The following is a 21,357-nucleotide window of genomic DNA, read 5'->3' as shown; positions in this document are numbered from 1 at the left end:
AGATATAGAGAGGCACAGCAAGAACGTAACGCCGCCGAGTGCTAAAAAGGAAGTGAGCTAGTTAAGTGAACGAAAAAGCTCCACATACCCCATTTAGCGAAAATAGAAGCCCTCACAAACTGACCATTCGAGACGTTGGTTCCTTCTACTATTGACAGTGGCTGAATAGTGCAGAGTTGATGCGAGTCACAGTATCAGTCGTCAATCAGATGTAGAAAGGAGCAGACAATCGATCTCAGCAAATGAATCAAGCAATATTTTTGCTCTGAGATTTGTACCATAAAGACAATATAATAAAAAAAAAAAACCGTGAACTGAATCTAAATTTGAATTAGCAGACTACATAAATACATAGGGCGATAAATGTGGCCCGAAATTTTCCTGTGACCTGCCAAAAGAAATCTTCAGCGGTCTCCAATCATCCCATCGCGTCTGACCTCTATGCTAATAATAATACTAATAATAAGAGTAAAAAGTATAAGAAAATATTATAGCGAGTATACTTGATTGATTTCAATAATCAGCATCACGTAAATTGGGAAAGATTAACTTTCGCATGTGATATTTGCACGGCTAGCTATTTAGCACGTTGGTTTTATTAAATATGTCGCCAGGAAAACTTCCTACTAAAGGTGAAGACCCAATTCTATAACTGAGCTTCAATAATAAATAATAATTAACTATTTCTTTCTACTGGTTTAGAAACAGATATTTCGACTTTAATCTGTACAATGCCCCAGATGTTTTTATACAGACCTGTACAGCCAGCCTTCTTCCAACGACGCAAGCGATGTATGGTGGAATCAAATCTCTCAATTACTCTCAATCTGACAGCATAACTACACGATCAGTCTTCAACATGTCTGAATTTTTCTGCTATTTATTTTTGATCGCCAGTTGTAAATATCAATTTGTTTCACCGATAGTGCTTAATTAATGATGGTTAATTAATTAAATGGTTCAGTTATTCCGTATCAGATAGAATTGTATGTACACAGTTATCTATGAGAACCCGTCGGTGTGTTGCAAACGCATTGAGTCTTACCAGCAATGGTCTTAACAACAATCTGCTAAAATCGTCAACATGATTTTAAATCGGTAAAACTTAAAGCAAGCAACTCTAACGTCATGATTGGTGGGTTACTTCAAGTACCAATAGGCTTTATTCTCAACGTCGAGAAAAAATTGATAAGCATTACTTAGAGCACCTTGCCATAGATATAGATTATTATTTCACGACAAAAATTGACTTCTTATCGAACAGCCTCCTGAGGTATTAGGGCCCTGGAGTACGTTATTTTTCGGTAAGTTATAGCAAGCATAATATTATATATACTATTTATGCATAATATTATATATAGTATTTATTTTTACTATGCGACCAAAGCACATATTCGACCACAGATTAGAAAAAACTGCCTGTGTCGGGCGCCGCTAGATTTCCGTTCAGGCCAAAATAAAATTTTCACAGCAGCGTCACTTGCTGGTTAGACGTGAAAATGTGTTTTATATATCTATCCTTTATAATAACGTAGACTTACAATTTCTGAAAAGGATTCTAACTCTTCACTGAACGATTTCGCCTAGCCATTGTCAGCCCACAGACTAAACAACTCCATAGTCTTCGACACACCTCATCAAATATTCACCTGTTATTACACTTCGTTTCGTGACTTTGCCACCTCATTTCATTATCTTTATTTAAAAGACCTTATAGAACCATCACAGTATCAACTCCGACTTTAGTCGCGTACAAGATCTGCAGTTTACGGCCGCTGCAACAGATGCATTGGCGATGCGCTAGTATAGAGAAGACGTTACAGCAGGGTCTTCAAAGTGCGCTTCTGTCCCTTTCAAGCCAACTCTGTAGAAGGTTGACACTGTCGATAGTGACGCTGGCACCATCTCCAAGCCCAAACATGATAGAAAGGGGTCATATTTTGGCCTCAGATACGTCGGCTTATCACACCAATAAACAGCATGCGAACGGTCCGAATCTGTAGCTTGTTCGCTGACGGAGAAAAAGAGAAGATGCAAAAGGACCCACAGAGAGAAAACCGGTGCAATGTAGTCAACGCCAAATCCTTTGATAACTACATAAGTCAGAGCTTGGGGAAAGGGGGTAAAGGGGTGAATAATAACGTCATAAGGAAACGTCACCACGTCGTCCCGCGCCAGCGCTATTGGTGTTGTTGTCGCATTCACCGGAGTCATTCCTTCCGAAAACCTGGCCATATAGGAGAGAATAGCATGTCTCCAAGTGAACACGACGAGTACGAAGGAAGACCAAAAGATGAAGGACTCACAACGAACCAGTGGAGTCTATGTCCCACCCCCTGCCTTCTTGCCTTCGGGTCCGCCGCTTTACGGCTGACGACACCTCTGTGCAGAATGTCACCTTCCTTTACTGCTCGTGTATTCTGTTGTATTCGACACACTGTCGTGTAACTATACTACGAGTTCAGGCAGGAGGAGGTGAAACAAGCCGAAGCGGCAGCAGGGAGAATGCGCTTTGGGGCGGGCCTTTTGAGAAAATAGCCGTCAAAGGAAAATACCACCTACGTACCTACGCAACACTGGCATCCGCTGCGAGTCTCTGTACTGCCTTCCTTTCTCTCTCGCATTTTCGCGTTCACACATCGATACACATCTACAACCCACCTGGTGTAGACACCTCACTCCAGCTTAACGCGCACTGACGTCTCATACTCCTGCCTTAAACGGCGCTTGGGAAGGCAGACCTTGTAGATCGCTTTTTTCTCACGAAGCTTTGCCTGCACTCGCGTATCTCCGAACTCTATGTGCGCTTGTCGACGACACCCGTCGTCAGCGACAAGCAGCGTTGGATACAGGCTAAACACACACGCGAACTAGGCAACACGAGCAATAGCAGTAGCTCTATGGAGCGGACCAGGCCTTCAGTGCAGGCTTGCCGCCCTGCTTTACCTGCCTCCGTATCAGTCTCTTTGCCGCCTTCAGCCACTTCCGCTGTTGACTTCCATAAAACACCCGTTGTCGTATGAGGAATGGTCGCTCCGTTTGTTCGTTGGCGATGTCCTGATGCCGATGGCAACTGATTCGTTCACGCACGTAGACAACATGTGTTCATGCCAAGAACCACTATGCGTGTCGCCGCTATAGCGATAGCAGCGGCAGCGATACGGAGCAGTAGGTAACCAGGTGACAGAGTGCAGCGTGGTGCTGCGTCAGGTAGCAGCAGCACTGAAGCACCCCAACGATAAGCGATGATAGTAGTAGTGCCTAGTAGGCTATAGGGTTTTCCGTGTCGAATCCAGGGAGATTTAGACGTCTGAACGAGCCGGTCAACATTTCAGCTTACATGCGAATCCGGTCTAGATCAATGCCGCGGTGTGGTCGTTTGCTCGCGTCGTTATTATTACGTTGGACAATTAAATTGAACAGGAGAATTGTATGGCGTTTCCAGTTTACGTATATATACTACGTGAACGCCATGTCCTGGTCGACTTTAATTCGAACACGTCGAAAGGCACATCTGTACACACAAAATGTCTGCCAATAAAACAGGTTATAAATATTACAGTATCTATATAAGGGTCGTGTGGGAGAAACAGCTTTGGCTTTTGATCTGAAGTGTGAGGTTCACTGAAGAGTTACGATTCAACGGGGGAAACAGGCAGTGCAGGCGGATCAAGTTGCACCTTATTTAAATGTCATCGTTAAGTAAGTCTCATGCTTAGACCCGTCCCATAGGGTACTAGTGAAAGAGCTCCGGGAGTCTTAGCCCGTACGTCCTAAAATGGGCTAAAACTAAAAAAAACACGTCCCAAAATATTCAAATATGAGTATTCGAATATACGTATGGCAATCTTATTTACGGCAACACTTGTAATATATAGATTAGATGCACATCTCGTGCGGGAGTGATTTTAAGGCTTTTTTTAATGCTATACGGATTACATATATTGTACGAGATTTCGTGGCAGAACTATTTGGTGGATTGGTGAACCAAACGGATGGATCCCTATAGCAAACAGTAGTATTCGTGCAACACTTTCCTCGTGAATCATCCAGGATTCGTGCAGAAATTGCACGCCTGTATGAAAATATCAGATCTCCGCGGCCAAGCCGGGAGACGGGGACACTGGGGGAAGTGAGTCCTTGTTAAATAGATCGATCGACCTCCGTCACTGTGCTTGCTTAGATTTGTTTCCATAACAAACGTATAGCGTACCCGATGATTGGCTATTTAAAAGTTATAATATGGAAGCGCAGCAACTGTTGGCGTCTCGAAGATATTCGGTTTGCCAATGTACCCGTCGTAAAATATTGATAAGCCGCCATGTCCAGCATAAAGCCTGCCCAACGGTTCTCTACCCTGCTACGCAGATTCGTTCAAGGTCGCTTGCGGATGAGTGAGTAACACTCGGTACAATTGAGCGAACTAACGCCGTTATTATAGGCAACGCAATTAAAACGTGGTGCACTGTACCCTATTGTCCTGGAAGAAACAATATCATATAGTTACAGTTGGCTCTTGCGAAATACATAATGTCAATTAGCTCAACTTTGCTTCTTTTTGTTTATTACTCTGCGCATCTAATTCTATGGACTCTCAAACCTATTTAGAGACAGAGTAACCATTTTTGCCCGAAATGTAGATTAGAGCTATACCGTACCTTTTGCACGATTACGTTTGGAGGTGTATTGCCGAACAGCTAAAACTGTATTAGCTAAGTAAAGCTGAGAAAAATAGGGTGAAATTAGGCTTATTGAAATACCAAGCATGTACAATCATTACGTTACACAGTCATTTTCTAGCCGATACCGGAACAACAACAACAATTATCTATAATGGCTATTATAAGACGTAACGACGGTTGGGTATAGACGAAGAAGTCGTAGATGACAACGACTAGCTGTGACGGGATCTTCTTTACTTCGAAGAATTTCTGAGCCAGAACCCTTTAGACTGAAACTAATCGTTACTGGTTAAGTGGTCAAGGCGGCCTAGCTTAGAAATGCTTCGATGCAATAATCAATTAAAAGCTGCTTACAATGGATAGCCCTTCATATATACACAACAAGTCCGTCACTAGATTAAGGAAATTACGCGTGTCCCCGAGTTTTGTGCCAGTTATATCGAAAACCTTAGACATATACGTGCCACGTGTGTTCGAATAGCAATACTCATAGTAAACTTCTTAAAATTTCCTCTCTTCCCAGATAGCTCAAATATTTGAGATATCACCCTGGCCGTGAGAGGAAGCAAGCTCAAGTTTGACAAGCGACTGCCTAATTGTTGCAATCAAAAGGGCATCCAACGAGTCATCTGCACTAAAATATTTCTTTATAACGCCCTTGGTACGTACTACGATAGAGGACAAACGCCAGCGTGCACACGGAGCCAGCCATCCGTTCTCGAAAACTTCTAAAACAGCAGCGTTGTCCATGTGACTTTTGTGGCGTGGGAAGAACATTGTCTGTCAAGAACTGTGTTTCGTGGTCTAGCATACTTTTTCATGTGGTTGCATTGCTAAATCCCAGCGTCACTTCTACTTCCCAGAGTCATTGCGCTCTGAGGGGTAAAGGCATCACGTGGTTCATTCTATACTGCCATTCGAGACTGCGCGGCAAGCAATGGAGAGATAATTCTGAATTCGGTCTCAGCTCCTGTCGACTGCTAACAAGAAACAGACGCAACGTATCACGTCTTCGATATTTGGCTCATTGCTACAAGCAATCTCATGCAAGGTTCCGCAGTCACTTGAGCCTGCATTCGTCTACGTACTTGATAGTCTTTTCATTGCTACGCCCCTCCTGGGTGATGGACTTTCGGCATGTGACGGAAATCTGCTGAGGAGTATTCGATCTAACCACAAAATTGGGGTTTCGTATGCCACATACGATCGGCTGCGTAAGGAGGTAGTAGTTAGGGGCGGTTGTTCCGGACAACAGACAAATTAGAATTTGAATCGATTTATTTTCTATCGATCGTAGAGTCCGCGGCAAAGGTAAAAAGGACGCCGATTATCGCATGACATTTCCCTGAGGGGTGTTAAGTGTGCCAATCAAGCCTTAAGATGTTGGATTAGGTAACTCTTGCACGAAGGACAAATTAGGCCCAGATATAATAGCTCTTTAAATAACCTTATAATATGTGGGTGTAGTAAATGCGATTATCAACAAATATCGCCTAGACACTGCTGATCAAGACCGTGTCCATCTACTTACCCAAGCTTGATGTAACCCTCTAAATTTTCTTTTTCGTGCATAATACAACCCAAAATTTTCATGATATATCTGTTCTGCTACGTTTGAACGATCTAGTATCCCTGAGCAGCTTCTAAGAGGAGCACGTCCGTCACAACATATACACACAATTCCGCTACATTAGAAGTAAACACATGTAAATGAGCATGTGGTACTATACACATGAACGTGTTGTACACCTAGGTTCATAATAAGGATTGAGAACACGCAATGCGAACCAGAACAGGCAGACATACATCATTGTCGCAGCGGTAAGGAAGAGTTTTCCTAGTACGAACAGTTTTTGAGAGTCCCCCTCGCCGGGCTTTACCCCATATCCCTCAACATACATGAATTCACAAAGGCTTTTTGGAGTTGCACACATATATCCTAGGTGATTTCTGTATTCGGTCCACTCTTCCTTTAACTGTAGACGTAGTGGGTTCTCCTGAGTAATGGTTTGTAATGAAAAGGAAGAAGACCCGGATGTAGTTGGTTGATGCCTGGCTGTTTCTCGCACACGAACTTTTCTCCTTGTGTAAGTGGACGCGAGCCGTCTGCACCGACGCCCCCATTTTCGCGAATGAGAAGATCGTTTAGTGGAATAATTTTTTCACTAGTGATCAAGGCTAGAGAAGGGCAGCAGTTAAACATATATACGTGACGAAATGCTCCAAAACGGGAAAGCCTATTGAATTGGTTTGTCCCCTTCCAGTCTTTAAACGGAAAGCATGGAAAGAAAAAGAGAGGGAGGGCCAAAAACTTTCTCTCTGCGTTTGCCCCTCTTCGGGGGATTGATGCTGTGGCTGTAGCGACGCAGTTTATTAGCTTCCCGCCCAACGTCTCTCGAGCGTCTCGATCCTCTCCGAAGTTTCTCTTAAGCCACTTATCCCACCAACGGAGATCCTTTTTTTCCTTCGCTTTGTCCTGAATACTCTGTAAACCCTCCTAGCTTTTTCAGCTTTTTTCAAATAGCCGCAACGACCAACATATAAAGAAAATAGGGCATTGCATTGTCATGTTAGTAGCACCAAACCCCTGGTTTTGCAAAGCTCGTTTGAGCAGGCATAGTGAGCTACGACTACTCGTTCCTTCGAATATTCGTACTGCATCGCGCCCCTCACTGAAGCCCGCCCAGAGGCCTAACATCGACGGAACGACAGACAGAGAGCAGCTACAACAACAGTAACGAGTGGGTGTTTCGCAAACATCGCCTGACGCGTTTTTGCGCTTGGCCACTAAAACGTTTCTAGCGTTAGGCACACCTCTATATGTTGCTTTGCTGCCTATGCTGCCGTTCAGTCCTCCAGCGCCATCCTCCAGCCGGCGACGACTGCGTCTTTCCGTCCATAGCGAACAGCACATTCACTACAGCTACCACAACAACAGCGAGCACCATCGTAGCGGATATGTTAATGATGGTCGGTCGTTGAAGGGGGACATATCCCGAAGTTCCCCCTGACCGTCTTTATTGCTGAGCCGTCACCAGCTCTTAATAATGCGCTATGTCATTGCTGGTTTAATAACAGTGCCATCGCACAGTGCGGAGTGACCAGTGTAACTAAACTCTTACTCACCTATATCTGTATGGTGCCTTCCCGGGCAAATTTCTCCCCTTCGAAGGTTTCCATAGGTCACCGGGCGGTTCTGGGGACATGCAAGACTTACCACAGCCCCTGTTTCACTACGAAATAATACATTAGTGGTAACCCTACTGTAGACGCAAGCATACGAGGTACACTCGGTCGGCTATATCCTATGTCGATGTTGCAATCATTCTCCTGACGCAATGGCATACACTTTGTTACTGCTATGCACTGCTGCTATTCCAGCCGCTTCTTCAGTAACCTTGCCGACTTTCTAACAGAAGCATCTGCGTTAATTCGATGTGCTCCTGCTGAGGACCAATGATGCGATGAGGCGTAAAAAAAAATGCCGCCAGACTGTACACGAGTGATAAGATTTCATTTTATGTAACGCATAGTGTTGCCCGTATTGAAAAATACGAAGAGATATTTTACACCGGAAGACTGTGCGTGAATATACCGAACAACTTTATTGTTGGGACGTAAAAAAATACAGACTCTTTTTAAATGAAAATAAATAGAGGTTCGAGTCAATCAGGCGGCCGCAGTTTATAATGCATGATTCCCTTCGAACCCCACCGAGCAGCACATGACCTTGCTCGGCGTCAGTCTGAAGCTTGCCACACATATCGGACCCCTTTGCACATTGTTGTTGTATGTGACCCACTTTTCATCATCTGTCAATCAATGAACTGTGTCAGAGATGGCTCGATCATGTTCATTGTACATCTGTTTCGCAAATGGAAGCATGATTGGATAAATTATCTTTTTTTGAATTTATGCGATATCTGAATATGAAGCTTCTTTAGAAACAGCATTTTTCAGATCATGTATAACTCTTCAGTGAAGTAGGCTTAATAACGTCACTATTCGCGTGTTTCCTTTGTGACTGGTCGATGTTTTCCATGTTAACATATTTAGAACTATAGTGACAGAATCATCCTGGGGTCGTTCTTCACGACAACACACTTCGATCGTAAACAGATGATTCTGAGCAGCATTTGTGCTTTCATTGTAAAAGAATAATAGAAACATAGAGATTTTTTGAGGAAATTTCACTCATTTTCGAGTTCTTCTATCTTAAATCTGAATAAAGCCTACTGCACTCGAATCTTAGCTCTCAAACCTCATCAACATCGGCCTGACAAGACCCATATGATCTGAGATATGCCCTTTAAGTTAAAAAAAGAAAGCAGTTAGTGCTTTCCGGTAACCCAATATTATTATTTATATCGTTATTTTAAATGTTGTTGCCACTGTTTTTAATATGCAAGTAAAAAAAAAAAAAGCAATATCTACAACGGCAACGATAGCGACTTCTAACGCATAGTTTGGCTAGACATATAAATATGGCGTGCTACAGCTGATACTTCAATTTGATTTGTCAGATCTACGCTAAACAGGAAATGGTCATTAAATGCAGTCGGTAAGATCCTACATTAAAAAATCGTATTGACAAGAAATGCTATTTAATGCTTTTGAGGGTGCTCGAATCATTAACACCTTTATTCATTGATTTAGTGTAGCTCTGTTGGCTCATCTTCTTCTATGACTGTTCCCTGCGAGTGCTGCTACCGCCCGTGTTATTATTTTGTAGAATTATAAATGAGTAAGAAAGTGGAAACCAGCTTGAAGGCTTCATCTCTCAAAGCGGTGCCTTGATCCGAACTGACCTCGTTTTATATATAGATATATATAATGTAGCAGGCTCAGTACTCCAACTGTCATTTAGCAGGATAAGTAACATATCTGATTCGGTAAGCAGGTCCGTTTCGATTAAAGGTTCTGGAACTTAAAATCCCCTCATATTTAGTTTTTTTTTTTTAAACACCATCTAAATTTGTTGTGTATATAACGTTTGGAATAACGACAAAAATGTATTTTTTGACGCTGACCTAGCCATAACAGTTCGGTAACCTAAAAAAACTCTAGGCAACCGGTTCTTTTGAAGCATAAAACGATCAGAACCTATCGTAGTACTATACCTGACTATAGTAGTATTGTGATTTCCCTTCTGTTTTTGATACATTATAAAATAAAATATTTTTGCATAATGTTAATTAATTCATAGTTCGATAGTTGGAACATCTTTACTTGATGTTTGCTAAAGACAGCAGGGTGTATTTCTATAAAAAAAAAAAAAAAAAAAAAAGCGAATTTTCGGGCCGATTTATGTAGCGGGAAGTGTTCATCTGTCAAGTGAGCCTCTCAAGAGATTTTTAGTCTACTCTGTATCTACCTAGCTTTTCGACTACATATCGTAATACCAATGTATGTGTTGGCGTGTCGCGTGGGTAGCCACCTAACTTTACCATGCTAGCCAGGCTATTAAGTTGAACGTTTACTAAAAGTTTCCGCTTAACATTCCTTTTTCCTGAGGCGTCCAGATCCGCTTGTTCTGTTCAGGCCTCGGTTTAGGTAGTCGGCAGCTCAATCGGCTGGCCGTTTAGCTCCGAAATGAAACAGATCCATGCAATCAAACATTGTCCCTTTTCCTTCGTCCTGTGACGCTCTAAGCAGCTACCCCGCGGCAGCCATGCTCAAGCGGTGCTTGCAACCCCATGTGAAGTATAAATAACAGTTAACCTAGAGTCTAAGGTTAAGCTGCAGCCAATCTGGATCGACCATCTTTACCAGCATGCAGGCTGCAATAAGGCGTGGTCACTTGTAACGAACGTGCCAGACTTCTCTATCTTGCCTAAATGCTCTCCCTACCCATCCTTCTTTCATGGTCCTACTTTCTCCTACGTGTTGGATCCTTTCCTACTGTAGACATATGTTTTAGGTTACAGATAGAAATGAATGGATCAAAATATTTTCCCTAGTCGTTTTTCCTTAGCTACGCGGGCAAACCGGGACCGTCAATTCCGTGCTACGTGATGGGTCAAGTGTATTGCATGTTGTAATATTCGATGCCATAGCTGGCTTAATTGCGCTTATTACTTTGGATGTATGCGCAAAACTGATGTGAAAGCCAGTGACTAGTTCTGCTTAAAAACAGCAGGAGATATGCGATCAAGCGAAAAGTCCGGATAGCGTTCACATCGATTCCGAACTCACAATGAGGGCATGGTGCCTGCTACGACGTAAACCTCTATCGAGCATATAAACGCGCAATGGTAAATCAAATAAATAACCATATTCATACGGCCCATATCAGTTACTATAAAATCGTAATCAAACTCTTTTCATCTCGGTTTAGTCAATACAAAAAAATAGACCCATTCAGCTACCGTAACATGACTAATTACAGACAATCGTTAACCATCTGAAAAACGCCATCGTCACCTAAGCGCGCTACTGATCAATCCGATTTTCTCTCACCCACTGAGCATGAACTGTGAAATTTAGCCATTTAGTATATCGATTAGTTCAGTGTGTGTCCGGCGAAGTGTCTCCTCAACACGGAAACAGATTTCCCTATAGTATCAAAATACTGACTGAATAATCCTCTATTTAGGGAAGCCGGTCTAGGCAACAGCATCAGCATCGTCAGCGGCAGAATGGGCTTTTAGCTTCTACAGCTCTGCCCTATCTGTGTCCCCGCCACGAAACGAAGAGGGGAAGCTCTCGAGATGTCTCGACCCTTTCGAAGCTCTAGTTTCACTATATATAGTCTAGAGGCGCACGTATACGATCTTAAATGGGTCCTCTGATGACTGTGTCTACATTCGTAAGTGCGACCTCAGTTGGTTTGTCTTGGTAATCCTTAACGAGCCTACTCGCCTTGGATGCCCTAGGGGCACCGAGAAGCTCGAGCTTAGTGATCGAAGGCCATCAGCTGGAGTGGATCACAGCGATCCTACGATGCCGTATAACCTTGCCAATAGTAAATAGCCCTTCTCGTAACTTCCAAAAATTTATACTACTGCTAACCCTTCATGCGAGAGCAACGTCGACGCTTTCTGCGTACATGTTCAGTTTTGAAGAAAGTTGACTGCGAAGTAATTGACGGGGGCGGGATAAGAAAACAACTGGATATTTACCAGCGAGCTGCCTATTATATTTAATGTAGAAATAAATGAGCCAGATGCGACCGGAATGCATTAATACCGCTTATGTTTTTTTCATGAATGCCCATAAAGTTTTCCCATGCTTAACAAAACTATGCATACAAATAGCGAACAAATTCACAATGACTGACCATTTCGAAGTGCTAGATCAGGGTGCTTTAGTTAGTTTTTGTATTATAATGTTAAAGTAGCACAAACACTGATAAAAGCATTAAGTTTGTTTAAAAAAACAAGACACTAAATAGAAAATAACGGTTCGCGTGAAATCGTTAGACCGAGCTGTAGTTGTTTTAGCTGGAGCACCTGCCGTCTATTTACCATTTGCTATGTTCAGCAATATACACCTTAATACCTGTACATTATTTCTTAGATAAAGAACATTTGTCTAAATCTCTAAATGCTTTATCTCGTCCTTCATGTGAAGCCTGCATCAAATGACTTTTAAATTTCAGTAGCTCAAAACGCTTGGCAGACAAAATTGACCAGATATTCGCTGGTGTATAATGGTGGCAAATAACCTGGAATCCCAAAGGAACTTTTCATCCCTCTGAGGAGAACTTCGCGATACTGAATGTCAATGCTATAAGCTAAGTGTGCATTGGTATCGTTCTAGTGTACCGTGTTTGTCCAATCTATAGCGCTAATTTAACTGTACACATTGTGTACCAATTAATCGCCCAACTTTTGCCTGCTTGAGAACATCAACATCAAGAATCACAGGGTAATGACTAAATAGACCTCCTTTGCCTGCTGGTAGCTCCGGCGCTTTGGCGCTCCCATGCCTCCGGTCGTCGCTCGACGCAGGTAGGACCTCCGAAGATGTGCTTTGCAAGAAAGAAGGCCTATAAGACGGTCGCTGATCGCTGAAGTTTTTCCGGCAAGTACGGCGACCGATTCGGAGACCCAACGAATGTACAGTCACAGAACCAGTCACGTAATTATAGGCTCACTAAACCTTTTCGATGATCGCATAACAGCGAGTACTGATGTCCTTTGTCAAAGTATTGTTGCAGCCTTTAGAACGCACAGCTAAATACACCTAATTCTACACGGTCTTATAAAATTATTCTTAGAAATACATAAAGTTAGAAACATGACCTTATTTATCCCCCAGGCTAGCGCATATACAGACCCAAAGCTACGAGTTTGCGGAACAGATTTCTTTAGAGCGCTTTATGTGCAGATCTCGTTTATAAATCTCGGGCTATTCATACCTACATCTACCAAAGTTTTCTGACTTCTGCAGTACCCACTAAACTTACTTGTTCCTATAACGCTGGTCCTGGCTGGATCCTTACTTGTTTCAACGCTACATTGACCCCGGAAAAACCGTCCTTCAAACAATTCAGGGTTCGAGCAGGCTCTACTCTGTGTTTTTGAAACAGGTTTACCGAATTTTGCGTCTATCCCGTTTTCGTTTGGAAAAAAGATGTTATATTTGCCAAAGTCGTTCGTGTCCCACCGGCGCATTGCCATACAAGGTAGATGCATCGCTCGAGCAGCGTGTCAAGTACGAGGTGTCCATTAATTCAATTCATGTTACTCGCTAGAAAGTACACAATCCAAGAAATCAGACACTCGATGTAGGTTCGTAACGAATCGCTGATAAGATATACACTCAAGAGGTAAACAGCTCCTAAGGAAATAAACTGTTATCGATGCCCCACGTGTGGAGAATGACAAAACTAAATAGACCATAATATACTTAACACATTAAAGACAACCGTTGCCAGGGGAGATACAAATTATACTTAATATTACTCCATACCGCATATTCTAGCATAAAAAGCGCTCTAAACGGTTTATTAGTTTTTCAAAATGTTAGTTGAAAACAGCTACGGCATCGGCTTATACAACTTCACAAAGCGCGTTATAAAAGTTGTTGGTTTTAAAAAAAAAAGAGACACTACATGGGCCAACGATGATTTAGTATGAAGTAGTCAGTCATTTAACAAAACTGGAGAGGCCATGTTGATCTTCCGAGATGAGCCGGTGCTTTTAGTTAGGGGCAATCGCTCATTATATTAGCAAGCTAGCTAGGTCGTAAGTTGGCTAACGAGATCGTTATGGGGCAATTTTTTTGCTCTGACAAGTTGACATAGTTTTCACGATGATCGTATAGCATATTCGGATTTGAAAAGAATTTTGCTGTTAGCTATTAATGAACGATATAGCCCTAGGAAAGGCTCAAACATATAGGTCGTTCTGCTTTTTTCTTTGCACAACAAATTTCACTTCTCAAATAGGTCCTTATTTTTTAAACTTCGCTAGCAAAACAATCCATTGATCTGAATGTATTCAAGTTTTAAAATGCGTGCATACTGCCAGCTTAATAGTATTCGCCTTTGAGAGCGATGTTTTTTTTTGTTCAAAAACGAAAATGCTGATACTGTCTTACCATCGTTTATTTGTATGGCGAAGCGTAGCACATTGAGCTACTGTAAAAGGGGCAATATTAAAGCTAGTGGCATAAGTTTAGTACGCTGGTGATGATATTCGTTTTGTTCACTACGCCTTTTGCACCCTTAAGCAGAAACCAGGGGGTCTTTGCCTTTCATGGGACAGGTATCTCTCGTCTCTAATTCAATTCTCTTCCGAAAGAGGATAATCAGGTGCGCGCCAAGTATAGAGAGCAATGGAGCCAAGCTCAGTGTTTGATCATACGATTCTCCCGGCCTTACTATCGAGCATGCCAACCGCAGGCGACACCCCACTATACTGTAGCATACAGATTAGATTGTGTTTTATTTAGGCGTGGAAGTAACTAAGGCACACGGCGACTAGGACACTGAGGAAGAACAAGAGATAATTATCTGACTTCAAGTCTGTTGAAGATCTGTTGACTACGTTTATGTACTAGGTGTTAGATAGCGTAAAAATAGGGTACGAGTTCGCTTTGTGATAAGTTGACCTTATTTATTATCTATAGAGATATTTCTTTTGATCAAAATAAGGAACCTTACTTCTCAAGAAAAAACATTAGTGTCAAAGCTCTCTGCTTTATTGACGGTTTTGATGACGCTGTTTTCAGTTGTTTCAGGAAATCGGAGAGCTCTCCAATATGGCCAACTTCAGAACCGCTAATGATGTTGTTATTTACCATTGCGTTTCCTTTGTCCCCGTCCACTGGGTAACATCGGTAACATTATTCTTCATTATATCGTCGCAGACAACTTTTGTTCTGTGAAGCACGCATATACGAAAATGAGAGCCAATACTGGATGGTACTAAACATTTCTACCGCGTAATGCTCATTATTTTGTTCCAGCTTTTATGGGAAACGAAAAAAACATCGTACGCGTTTCCATACACGAGTTACGAGGCCGATCCCAAGCTCCAAAGTGAAAACGAATTTTCAATCAGCAGGAACAATGCTGTTCGCTTGAAATCGAGCCAGGGACTAGAGTAAACTAATGTAACTTTTTCTTTTCTCTCACCGTCTACCTTGAGAGAATGCGGCCCCATGTTTGTTTGTTTTCTGTTTTCCTGTCCCAATACATATCCCAGTCAAATCTATACGTGAAGTTTGGTCGCTCTGGGCGTGAACGATAGACTCACGACATATTTGTGCATTGTCGTTCATAGCCCTTAGCCTTACTTAGACACTCGTGAAATACGTTTTTCTCCGACTGCGGAAGCTTGCTCAATCCCAAACTGACACGAGGATTTAATAAAATGCGTTGGGATGCAAAGAGAACGCAATGTAGCATCCTGCATCGAAAAAAAAAAATTCAACATCCTGTAGTGCTCTCCATTCCTAGTGAACTCTTTACTCACTGTTGAAAAACAAATACCACCTTACCGGGCGTATTGCCATAAACAAAATAGCATCAATAGAGCTCACATATCCCGATAAGCACACACGTGTACATACACTCGTAAAATATTCTCTAACAACGGCGCTGATGTAGCATCATCCTCCCAATCCCCTTAGAGTCCTTTAGCTGACCCCAGTCAGGCTTGGCTTGCGCACTGGTTTCCTGCTTACCGGAAGCAAGCCCCAAAAATTCATCGAGCTTCACAACCCCTACGATCAAAGCTTTTGTATTGTACTTCAGAAACAACGTACTTATATCACATGGTAGTAATGGAAGGAAGAGTGCTGTTCATGCAACGACTGCCTCGCGAATCAGTCGACACGGTTCGCTACTTCTGCCCCCACAGGAAATACACACAAAGCATTGGACAGTGTTGTCGGTCGCATGCTGGCTTAAAGCAATAGCGGCCGGCTATCCAAACATCGGCAAAAGAAAGAAAAGGGTCCTTTATCCAGGCGGACAGACCGCAGTGGGATGTTCACATACACGGCAATCTTCGTGACTTTCTCTACTTCCTCTGCCGTATCAGCCTCCAGCCGCATGTTGTGGATGCATTGCACAAAAGCTGGATTCGTAGGCACGACCTGAAGCAACGAATGAAGAGCCTCATGAAAACTGCAAATAGTCAGGTTAGAAACACTCGGGTAATTGTTACCCATTTGCCTGTAGCTCGATGATCGAGCGACAGCCGCAAATACAGCGACGACAAGGTTGGTATAATCATAACCGAGCTCCCCTGCTTCGAAGCTTCCTGCAATGCACTACATCCATGTCGTTTCGGTGTCAAAGAGTGGAAGCAACTTGCAAGGTCCAGAGTATTTATTAGCATCATTTTACTTGGCAATGGCATCAAGCGATGTCAGCGACGTTGCTATCCAGCCCTCACGCGTTACCTCGACACACTATCAAGAGGCAACTAGTTTCATGGCTGTTAACCAATAGGGCTAAGGCAGCGGTAGCAGCTTAGTTCATCGTCCGGTTAGACCTAGATGACGCCGTCTGTTCTGTCGAAACCATACCCCACCGAAGTAGTGATTGTGATCCTGATGAACACAGGGGCCCTTTTGAAGCTTTGCCTTTCTCTATTCGTCGACGGGAACAACTGGGTATGAGCATCTATTCTCTACTGTGCTTAATGTGTATGCCACTTTCTATCTTGCCAGTGTTAGTGAGCATTACTGCATCGACTCGCACTAACAGCATTGGCTACCTAAAAAAAAAGTTCCGCGCAGTACTCACTGTAGACCCATCATGCACAGCTGCACCCCCTTAGGGTATGGCCAAGACGAAACATGGAACACTAGTCTATACTAGATATGGGCAGGGTATTTGTGGCTTAAGTTCAATTGCATCACGCGATTTTGTACAGATGCAAAAAGCATCTGTAAGCGTTGTTAATGGCTTCCGAGCGTCTATGCAAGTTATCAGCGATATTTACCATTTGTATAGTATGTGTGTGAGTGTACGTTTCTATCTGAAATGCCTTGGTGAGCATGCGGCTCTATTTAAACCGTATTGTTATCTAATGCTAGACTGATCTGGAAATTTTCTCTCACGAGCCTTTTCATCAGCTGAATAAGTTGAATTACTACAAGATCGGTGCAAAATACAATTTAATACAACATTAAATGCTGATTTTAAGCATCGACTTCTGCTGTGGCGCGAACCATCATTTCATTCTTCCAGAGTAAATTATACATCATTTTTTATACTAGCCACCAATTCGTTCTCGAATACCATGACAGTGAGGACGTCAAATTGCGGTCCACTCTAGCTTCACGCTGAAAAAATATCGCATTTGCTCCTGTTCTTACTGAGTTTATCGTCGGCTTGAGTTCAACAAAATAATTTACGTCTGTCTTCACTAGAAAGGTCAGTTAGCAGGTTTCTACTAGCTGCGTTCCAACCGACCCACCGTTCCTTCCAGCGCACGATGTGGCTCTTTGGCGCCATCTGCGGCCTTACGCTTGGCCATATGGGGAGCCTTTTCGAGAAGACAGCATCCTTGGGGAGAATTTTTGACGAGTCTTTGCGCTAGTCGACGTTCACTGCACAGGGTGATTCCTATTGCTTTGAACATCGGCGCGCGGCGGGCGGGAGGAGATTCAGCTAAATAGTTTATTAGGACACAAGGCAAACAGGGAGCGTTTGGGAAAGCGAGATGAAAAACGATGACCTTGTGGAACGGAAAATGATACCTCCACGTTCTCATGGGTTGAGATGTCACACTAAGAACATCTCGTAGTCTTTTTGCCATCGAAGAAGCTCCGCTTGAATCTGCTTAGCGGGAAGAATCGGGTATGACATATCATATAGATATGGTTCTAACCGGATGGCACTGATTTTTAAGCGAGTCTCCATTTGGTACCTTTTAGGTACAAAAAAAGTCACGCTTATCACTACATGGCATTATAAATGTATGTGAGTCTAGGTAGAAATGAATTTTCAATGATACGATCTAAGTAAGCGCTGTACTCGTAAACACGAAGAGTTCAATTTGTCTTGAGATCAGGTAGTTTTTGCTTTATTTTACCGGATGTCGTTTGTTACATGTCCTGTTTAGTACTCATTATCAGCAGAAACGAATATACATTATAGAAGACACTTGATCAAATATAAAAAATGCCGGAAATGACTAACTGATTTTATAGCGGGACAAACTTGAGTTTCAAAGACTAAACACGCTTCTCAGTAGGGAGTGCTGCTATGTTTCGCGTAGCTATTTTCCGCCTCAAATTTATTTATGTCAGCTTTGTGTCAGCGCCATAAAATAAACACTTGCGACTCTTCGTTAATAAATCTCCAGCCTTTTCTATATATACGCCGTAGGCATTGACACGCGGTTAACGTCCTGTCCAGGCGCTTAGTGCAGCCCCTAGCAGCATACACCGTATACAAAGCGTCCTATATGCATAAAGTATTACCAAGATTCACACATCTCGATTGTCGCTTTCGATCCAGTGTCAGCGTTGTGCTCTAGCATGAGCTAGAGACACCGAGGCCGTCCTTTTATATATATTATGCAGTAATCCACATGGATTTATTCGGTTAACCTAGAAATAGCGACCACGGTTTCTCAGCTACAGCGACTGCGTATGATGGAACTAACGTTTGGATATACTGCGTTTACAGCAGCAGCGGTAAACAAGCGTTCCCTTTATTCACTCAGCTACGTTGCTCTTATCGGCATAACAAAGGTTGCTGGCAAGAAACATTTGCGTGGTAAGAACGCATCCCTGGACGTCCGATCATACCATATGTAGGCACATCCTCTACTTGTCTAGTTACGCCTACCTATATTTACATAGGCAGGCCAATACAAAGATTTTCATTTTTTGACGTCATCAAGCTGCTGTTGCTGCAGCATCTCGAGTTGCCGTAGTTCGTCTGTTGCACTTTTCTCATCCACAGTTCGTAGCGTCTAGTTCCTTAATCCTTTGATGCCTTCAACACCAGCGCGACCCGGTCTACCTCAAGTGTAGACAGGTGAACGAGCGTCTTTTCGACAGAGCTTTTCTCAAACATCGTACTAGCCCGGCCATAGAGCTGGTATCATCGTCTTTGCAACCACACCTCGGATGTCCCGTTCAAAAGTCGTTTGCCCCTGACACATGAGGAGTTGTGAGGTAGCAGCTCTGCTTTGCCTCCTTTCTGCTCTTCGAAGCCTGAGGTGAAGGAAGCATTTCCTTCAAGTTGCCCCGTCAGGGAAAACCCGCTAGCAGCAGCGGTCCTCTTGGGGATTCTTTGAATTCTCAGCACAGTCTCTGCCCTATGCTTCTGCGAGGGAAGAAAATCTACGGTCTTCACTTCTTCTACAACGTTAGATAGCTGTTGAGCCAGATTATGCTACACCAGAGCGGCTTTGCCGTCTTCTATTTCTGTTGGGATGCTAGCCTAGATTGGGCAAGCAAAGTAAATATGTGTGAGAGGCCGCAGGAAGGCAATTTCTAATACCGCTCCTGTCACCACTGTCAATCGGAAATTCCAGACCTGCTTCCTGCTAGCGTCTTCAAATCTGTACATTGTACCGAAGTTGCTTCAGCAACGAAATCGGCGCCGGCGCTTTTCAAGTGTTTGCAATCCAGGCATATCTTCTTTATAAATAGCAGGAAGGGCATAGTTTGTACTATGTCTTTTATATCTAATTTTATGAAAAGGATAAGGCACTTAACTTTGTGCTGTGGTTTATTGTTTTATATATAAAATATATAGGAATTCATAGAAATGTAACTGACCTTATTTGTGCTATAGTTTAATACAATCTGATGTCAATTATATAATATTTAATAGTTAAGTTATTTTTATGATACTGGCCCTTAAAGGAAGGTATGGCCTCAAGAAAAATAGATGAGCGAAACCCTTTGAATGTTCTTGTTTGTACAGGTGAATTTTTCACGAGGAGCATTGTCCATTTGTACCTCTCTCTACCCAGCGCTTACAGATAGATATCCGTGATTTCCGAACAACAAACTTTATAGACCAGGCCCTTGACAAAATTCTCGAGTGCTTCACTCTGAACTTCAACTAACATAGAATCCTTCAGCTACACTTTATTCCCATATAATCCACCTATTTTTAGGATCCCACCACTTTGCCCCCGTTCGCACGCATTTAAATTTCTCGACAGACATTCTTTTCCTTCAATACATCTTTAGTGATCTAATATCTCGTTCACTCATCATGCTTGCCAACCTCTCTAGGTATCTTGCCCAGTAGATTTTATAAAGTAAAGCTGTTACCAACAGTAGCATTAACAATGATCGTTGCACAAATACCAACAAGGTTGATATCCATCACTGGACCTAATGGCCTTAAAAAACCGAAACAATTTTGCTTGACAATTTTATTGTTTTTAAACCTCGCTTTGTCAGTCAAGTATATTTTCGACTTCAACAATTAACGATTAAAGATAGAAAATATAATGACAATATTTTTCTGGCTATACGCCATACATCAGCATTAAGTAGCATCTTGCGCACCCAACACCGTTAAGGCTATAAAAATAATACTTACGCGTTGGTTCGTAATACAGTACGCGCTATATGAATCACTTGACTGTTTTAAGGTAATTCTTGACTGAAAAAGCTATTTTAATAAGGCAAAAGGAAGCCTTCGCTGTTGTCATCTTGGGGATTAACTAGTAACCCCGTAGTTTCTCCAGTGAAGTTGGTGCCATTTCTTACTGTAGGCTGTATCCCTCAATTAGAAGGAAAACATTACATCTCTATGGTGTCGCTTGCTTTTGTTCTACATCCGTCACGGGAAAATGATGTTCGTTGAAAACAGCTTGATATCGGTTGCAGGCACCCTCTTGTATACACACCAGCGATAGAGGAACTGAATGTTAAAGAGGAGGGAAGGAGGGAGGGGAGGAGTAGCTCATTTACGTAGTCACGTAATTCATGTTTTCTATGTTATAGTTAGTGTACGTTTTGTCGAAAATGACTCTACTTACTCAGCTACCAATGAAGCAATTCAATAATATTGGCAAACACAGGTTGCCCGTACCCCGAAAATGCTTAAGTAAGATATAGCGCCTAAATCTGAATTGAATAGGGGCCCTGAATCAGTCTAGGTTTCTCCGCATCAACTACATACGCAAATGCGCTAATTTTGATGGTCGAATTCCCCTAGCCGATCCCTGCGCTTTGCTGACAAACCGAGTAGGTATAGATGAAATAAGTGACCTCTCTCACGTAGTAAAGCATA

At 42.6% G+C, this 21,357-nt stretch overlaps 1 protein-coding gene across 2 annotated transcripts in view; it reads right to left on the bottom strand.

Moving 5' to 3' along the window:
• The window catches only part of LOC111243680 (uncharacterized), a 128,061-nt gene that overhangs the window by 11,860 nt on the left and 94,844 nt on the right, over nt 1–21,357 (bottom strand). The window lies entirely within an intron of this gene.

This window comes from Varroa destructor, unplaced genomic scaffold (assembly GCF_002443255.2).
Source record: "Varroa destructor unplaced genomic scaffold, Vdes_3.0 BEIS01000002.1, whole genome shotgun sequence".
Taxonomy (NCBI): Eukaryota; Metazoa; Arthropoda; class Arachnida; order Mesostigmata; family Varroidae; genus Varroa; species Varroa destructor.
The sequence above is the reverse complement of the archived record's forward strand: the minus strand, read 5'-3'. Positions and strand labels throughout refer to the sequence as shown.